We start from the raw sequence: 7,618 nt of genomic DNA on the forward strand, positions 1-7,618 counted from the left end.
GCCCCACGACTTCCTACCTGCATAAGGACACGAAATAGGTCATCAAAAGGGCCCGAGCCACGCCTATAAATAGGATTTTTTCCAATGTAAATTAGCATCTTTTATCCTTGTAATTTCTTTAGCTTTCACCTTGAGAAATCCTCTCCACCTCCTCCATATCCTTCAAACCTCCATTGAAGACACCTCTGAAGCTTCGTTCACCGAGGATTGCTCAAGCTCCATCCTTAAGTCCTAGGAAGACGCCTGCATTGGTAGACAGGTTCCGTGAAAGGGATTTTTCTTCTTTTATATTCTGTCTAGCCTCTGATACATGTTATGAATCCTAGGCTCATTGTAACTTCGTGACAATACTTTTCATCTTTGATATATATTATAGTTTTGTTTCTTCAATTGTTTTATTGCTTTAATCTTTGTCTTACGCTTTGTCTGATTGGTTTAACTCATTCGATAATCCCAAAATTAAGTTGGCACATATTGCGAGCTGAATCTGACCTAGTCAGTGCCTATAGGATTGACGACCCTATAGAAGATTAAGCCCAAATTGTTGAGCCTTAGAGCTAGTTTCGGACTTACAAGGGAATCACGAACTAGGGACTTTAGGAGGATAGGTCGGGTTAATCGCCTCGGACACAAGTGACTTAGATTAGGTTTTAAATCCGTTGTCTAAACAACCTATTTTCATTATCATCGTATCCTTTCATGTTCCTTCGGGTAATTGCACTAGTAAAAGATCATTTAGGAGTAGTTTAACTTAATTAGGGGTAGAGTAACTTAATTAGGCGTAGAATAACTCAGTTAGAATCAGATAACTTAGCTAGGAATAGTATAATTCAACCTAGGAGTAGATTAATTTAAGAAAAACAAACTCAAATCCCCCCTAAGCCTAGATAACACCTGAAACCAAGTAGCTCGATACTTGCAGAAATAAATCATGTGGACGATACCTAGACTTTCCAGAAATTTATTACTTGATAACGACGAGGTACACTTATCCCTAAGAACGGCCTCATTCACGTGAGGCCGCGTCAAAATTCTCGGCCGATAATGAGGGAGCAGTTTTTGGTCTTCGAAGCGAAGGAGAGAGGCGCTGGACTTTAGCGTGTCCCGACCGAGAATTTGGGATTCTCGGTTGCGGCCCACAATTCTCTACCGAGAATAGGAATTATTCTCCCGTTTCTGACTTCGTTCTCGTCTTCCTCGTATCGGTGTGCTGATTTCTTCGTCTTTTGGCTCCTAACTTAGGGGGTTTCCTTCGTTTTTGACCTCTTTTCGTTCCTATTTGGATTTTATCAAATATTTACGTACCTTGCATGAAAGAAACATATTCGGACGTAAAAGTACTCTAAATAGATATAAACAGCACAAATTCATAGCAAAACTGATGTAAATATTAATGATATTTTAGGTATATTTTGGGCTTAACAGTGACCAACATTGCTCACATTCCGAATATTTTTAAGGGTTCCATCATCTGCAATATCATCAAAATCGTCACTATCGCTAACATCATGTGAACAAAAACATAGTTCTGTCTCCTTACCTTATGATCCCTAAGATTCGTTTGAGGAAGATGCGGATACGCTAAGTCCAGCCTTGGTGGAGACGAATGTGGTGATGTGGGTTGTCTTCATGGTTGGGGCTCTTGAATATCTTCTCCCCTCTAATTAGGACCTCTAGCGGGTGGTCGCATCATGGTTAACACGTCGAGCTTGAAACTTTCCATGGAGGTTCTCACTTTTCTAAGCTTCTCTCCTGTATGCCTATGTCATTCGATCTCAGCTCGATTCTGTTCCATGATGAGCTCCCTCATTTCTTCAAACTTTCGACGAGTAGCTTCCATAGAGTTTTGAGGTTGCCTTTGGTTGAACCATTTCCAAAAGAAGTTTCGTGTCAGGAAACGATTGGCTCCGATACCAACTATAGAGATTAAAGACGAACTTGATGATTTTGATTGTAAATCAACAAAAAGTTTCTTCACTAGCTAAACTGGTAGGAGTTAATCAAGGATATATGTATGAAAACCTTGCTCTCAAAGAGAAATAGTGTTTGATTGATAAAATTTAACCATCCTTACAACTAGTGTGTTTAAATACTTCCTCTAAAACAAAGACTATAGACATAAATGCCCTTACTAGGGTTACAACACAAGAGTGTAATAAGGGTAAGATGGAGAAGAGATGGTAAGTGGCATAAAAGGAAAATATGACTAAATGGCAGAAGCAGTAAATAGGACATAACCGGCTGGTTGTCAGATTTGTCTCGCTTAGAGAGGAAGTAATGCTGGACTCCTTCACAAGGAAGTAAACCACTGTGTCCGGTAAGAAAGGATTCACATGTGTAAGCTTCGACACTTTGCATCTGCCCCTTAAGTTGCAAGCTTCGCCCTATGACCCTAGTTACCTTAAGTGGAGCATCCACGAGGTAACGTTTGAATGGGGGATCCGTGAAGGATGTCCTCATCAAGTATGTATTTCTTTTTCTCTACTTTTCCAAAAAAATTTACAAAAAAAATTTATAAGTATAGTTATTTTCATAAAAAGATTTTCAATACATGGTTGTCAAAGAGCCAATTGAACTAATTGCTTATCTTACCATGTGTTGTAAAATTAAGGAATTGGATTGCCGATATTCGAACACTTGACCACTTGGTCTAAGAAACTTTGATACCATGTCAAATAAAATAATGAAACCAAAAGCTTAAGTTGATAGTTAGGCCTAAGAATAGCTTTTGTTATTATCTCTCACTACGCTAAAACCCCCTTCGGATGACGGTTAGAAACCGTCGTCTCGCGAGATATAAATCTGTCACAAGACTCACTGCCGTCTATTGCACCTTCAGACGACGGGTAGGTTCTGTCATTTGAAGATACTATACATGACATCAGCCTAGTTTCGTACTATCATATGAACATTGTTACGATGCATCTTTTTATTTATTAACGTCACTTTTAATGTCATCACATGACATACTAATAATTAAAAATGTCAAGTCGCTATATGGGAAATTGGCATATTGGTATTCGCGGTGACAGTTTTTATAATAATTTCTGTCGTAGTAACTTGTATTAGATGGCATGGGTCTTAATCAATCATGTCAATAGATTTATTTTAGATGACAGATTCTTTTATTTTAATGTTTTTTTATTATTGTTTAGATGATATTTTTTTTAAACGAATGTCACTCCTTGCCTTCTTCTTCGAATGATTCTGGAAATGAACAATAATCAAATGAACAAGAATTTCTGTATATCAATGATTTTAATTTTATTGGAGACTAATGCTCATAATCTGTTTACATTTGAACTACACAAATTTCTGAATGTAGTAAGGTAAAAAAAAAATAAGCAATTAATGTACATCTCCAAATCTCTCAATATGTAGTCAATCTTTCAGAGGCGTGGTGGTGTTGATTGGAAAGCCAAATCTAACTTGAACTGAAGCATATCTAAGTCATCATCTCCTAGAATCCCCAAAGTCTTGATATCTGCAAAACTAATTGATGATGCTCATTAATTACGTACCGTATACAGATAGACCTAATTAATCTCCTTTTACCCTTTCCCCATCCTGAGACCCTTCACTTACCCACCCACATTATAAATAGGAAGCGTTTACCAATTCTCAATAGTCACCCAGGGCAACCTAACACTATATTTACAGTTTGTTATTTCGAGCATGGATATACTTGTAAGGAACCTTTATCGTAATGTTGAGTTTCAGATTGCCCTACTCCGATATGAGGCACCCAAGTGGCTTGTCAATATATATGGTCCTGACCGGCGGCAATGGACTGTCGTGATGAAAGGCCCTCCAAACACCCCTTATGAAGGAGGTGTATTCATAGTCCACATGGACTTCCCTGTCGATTTCCCCTCCACACCTCCAGTTGTAAGAACATGCATAAACTTGTTAACACACATAAATCAGTTCATATATTTGTAAATACACTCATGATATTACTATTGTTCGCAGGTCATATTCAGGACCAAAATTTACCATCCTAATATCGGTCCCTTGGGGCATGTTTCTATGCCCCAGCTACTTGATCGCCCTACCCATAGTATTGCCACCGTAAGATGATGCTATAAATCTATGTATTTTTTACCTGTAAATTTATCTATTCATGTTTGGGTTGTAGTTTATCTACTCATGTTTGGGGTCTAATTTAATTTATCTATGCATTTTATAGCTACTGTGGAATATTTATGGACTGCTGGTAGAGCCCTTCATTGAGGGGCCATTTCCTGGCCGAGAGCGAATTGCTGAACGATACATCAGCAACAGGGCATGTTATGTAGCAACTGCCAGGAGATGGACTGAAGAGCATGCAGTGGATATATGATGTGCAAATAGGAAGCAAGGGGGGCATTATGATGTGACGTACGAATACCGTACTAGGGGGCGTGATGTGCGAATAGCAAGGAAATTTGGATGCTGGGCAACTATTAAGTTAGATGGTGTGGACTATTGGATGGGCATAGAGCCAATCTTGCAGAACAGAATGATTACTGATTACAAATGTACTTGGTAATCAATCTGATCTTCAATGTTGGCTCCATGCCCCTCCAGTATTCGACGCCATTTAACTCTAATGGTTCCCCATCATCCCGATATCCTTGGTTACCATCTGCACATTCTTGAAGAAAGGAGATTTGGATGCCAAAAAACACTGAGCTGGATTATGTGGACTACTGGATGGGCATAAAGCCATTCTTGAAGAACAGAATGATTACTGATTACAAATGCACTTGGTAATCAATCTGATCTTCAATGTTGGCTCCATGCCCCTCCAGTACTCCACTCCATCCATCCAGCTCTAGTGTTTCTTTAGCATCCAAATCTCCTTTCTATTCGCGCATCGTGCCCCCTCTGTACGTTATTCGCACGTCACATCATAATGCCCCCCCTTGCACACTATCCTTTTTTGATAGGCAATACAAAGTAGACAACTTATTCAAGTAGACATATATATGTATATTCAAGTGGATCATAACATGCTATAACAAAGTAGTCAACTTATTCGTTTATGTCTATTAAATTGAATCAGTTCTACTTCCTAACAAATATGTCTATTCCTGAATCAGTTACTTCATAAACAGAACATAAAACAAGTCAACATGCTTTATACATAGACACATAACACATAACATGCTAAATTGACATGAAACATATGTCTCATCAGCATAACTCATTTTAAAATAGAAAAGAATCAGGCAAGTTCATCATTTTCAGCTTTAAGAGTATGCATGATCAGCTACCTTCCTAAACATAATATCAAGTTCATAACTTATGCTGATAGCATCGAAAACCCATCACCATCCTGAATGGTTTCAATCAGATAACAAGCCAAGTGGAAGGTATATTGTAAACTTATCTCATCACCATCCTGAATGGTTTCATAACATTTTCAGCTTTAAGAGTATGCCTAACATGTTATAACAAATAGACAACTTATTCGTGCATGTCTAAAACTTGTTCTCATAGCATCATAAAGCCACCATTATGTACCTGCCACTTAGATTGTACAGTTCATGATGAAGTTAGCATGGTGATGAAGTGTATGATACTGTCACCACAAGCTTAGTCATAAACTTCTGTTGTTAGAATCATACAACTTCATCACCGTGTTAAACACTTTTCCATAAGCATAACAAGCCAAGTGATATGATACATAATAATGGAGATTTAGGAGTATGCCTAACATGCTATAACAAGTAGACAACTTATTCAAGTAGACATGTATATTCAAGTGAACATGCTATAACAAGTAGACAACTTATTCGTGCATGTCTATTCCTTACTTATTCAAGACAACTTATTCCTTACTTATCATCATAAGTCATGTTCAAATAAAAAAGAGTATGGTGATATCTTATCATTTGCAAGCCATATCAGTACATGCAATTAGCCTACATTTACCCTTTAATACATGCTTCATACATATGCTCAATGACCCTTTTACAATGTTCCTCTAATACTTGATGCATGATTAATAAGCTACATGCCCAAATGAACAATCGTACACATACTCATACAGAACCTCAAACATAAACATCAACATAACATCAAACATAAACATGTTTCATACACGTACACATACTCAATCACTTCTATCAGTATAACTCATAGGTGTAAGAGTATTGTCAATCACAATGAACATTCAAAGCTTTAGAGTATGCCTAATCAGCCACATGCTTAATGATCATTCATACACAAACTCTATGAGTCCTAGCTTCCTAAACAGTTATATCTAACCAATCAGTTCATACCATTCATTTTATCATCACCCACAACATCATGCATATATGTAATCGTTTAGTTCAAACCCACATAACAATGCATATATACTCAAAATCAGGCTAGTTTTTACTAAATCAATGAGTTCTATGTTCATATACATACACATACTCATTCAGATAACAATCCAAGTGGAAGATATATTGCAAACATATCTCAGCAGCACCACCCACAACAACATCATACATGCAACCAATCAGTTCAAACCAACATAACAACAATATATACTTAATAAGTTAAAGAAATCTTCCTATATGCTAAACGCAAGAACTGATTGACAATCTCTTCAGTCAGCCTTCGCATGTAGCATTCTTACTATCCCTGTAAATATTATGTTCAAATAAAAATAAATCAGAACATCTTCAGCAACCGGCACTGTATTGCCCTAGGTTAAAAAAGATAAAGACCCAAGAATTTCAGCGGTGAATCTAACAATGAATACAATAAAATCAGTATCTAAGCGAGAGATCTAACCCTTTAAATCATAGCTCTGAAAATCAATAGATCCTTATTCCAGCTGCTGAAATCGACATACACAAAAGTAAATCGGATGAGGAAAAGAGAGAGTAAGGAACAATGAAAATCAATAGATACTTACCAGTACCGTGTTTCTAGCTCACCTAGCGATTGCATGTTCAAATCAGCCATGGAGATAGAGAGTGATGAGAGGGGTGAAGCTCTTGTGTAACCTAAACTGGGGTTTGGGATTAGAGAGAGGGTTTATATATCAGCTGAAATTTCAGTCAAACAATAGAGCGCCTAAAATTTGGTATGACCGCATAAGTGAAATTTCATTTGCCGCTTTTTTGTTTTCGGCATACAATGACATTCATTTATTAGAAGTGTCATCTGTTGAGCGCATCAAATTTAACGAAAACGCGCATTTTCTTTGGATGACAGGATTCTGTAATCGTAATGTCATTTGAGAATTGAGCGCATTTTTTATTTCGCTTTCAGATGACATACAGTTAAAATACTGTCACGAAAAATATTCAGACGACACGAAAACAAATGTCTGTCATGTATCTTGTGTTATGTGAAAGGGAAAATGGCGTAGTGTCTAATAATAGTAAGATGAGTTTGTTTTGTACACTTCAAGCTGAGGAAAATTCACATGCGGGGCGTGTAAGATATTAATATAAAATCTATTATTAGATATTAACTATAAATTTAAACTTTTTATTCAAATGGTTTCTTAACATGGTATCAGTGTCTTTTATATCAAGTGGACGATGGTTCGAATCTTGATCACAATTCCAATTATTACCGGAATTTCAACACATTTTAGGACGAGCTGTGTTAGAGATTACAATAAAAACTA

The sequence above is a fragment of the Euphorbia lathyris genome, chromosome 1, assembly GCF_963576675.1.
Source record: "Euphorbia lathyris chromosome 1, ddEupLath1.1, whole genome shotgun sequence".
Taxonomy (NCBI): Eukaryota; Viridiplantae; Streptophyta; class Magnoliopsida; order Malpighiales; family Euphorbiaceae; genus Euphorbia; species Euphorbia lathyris.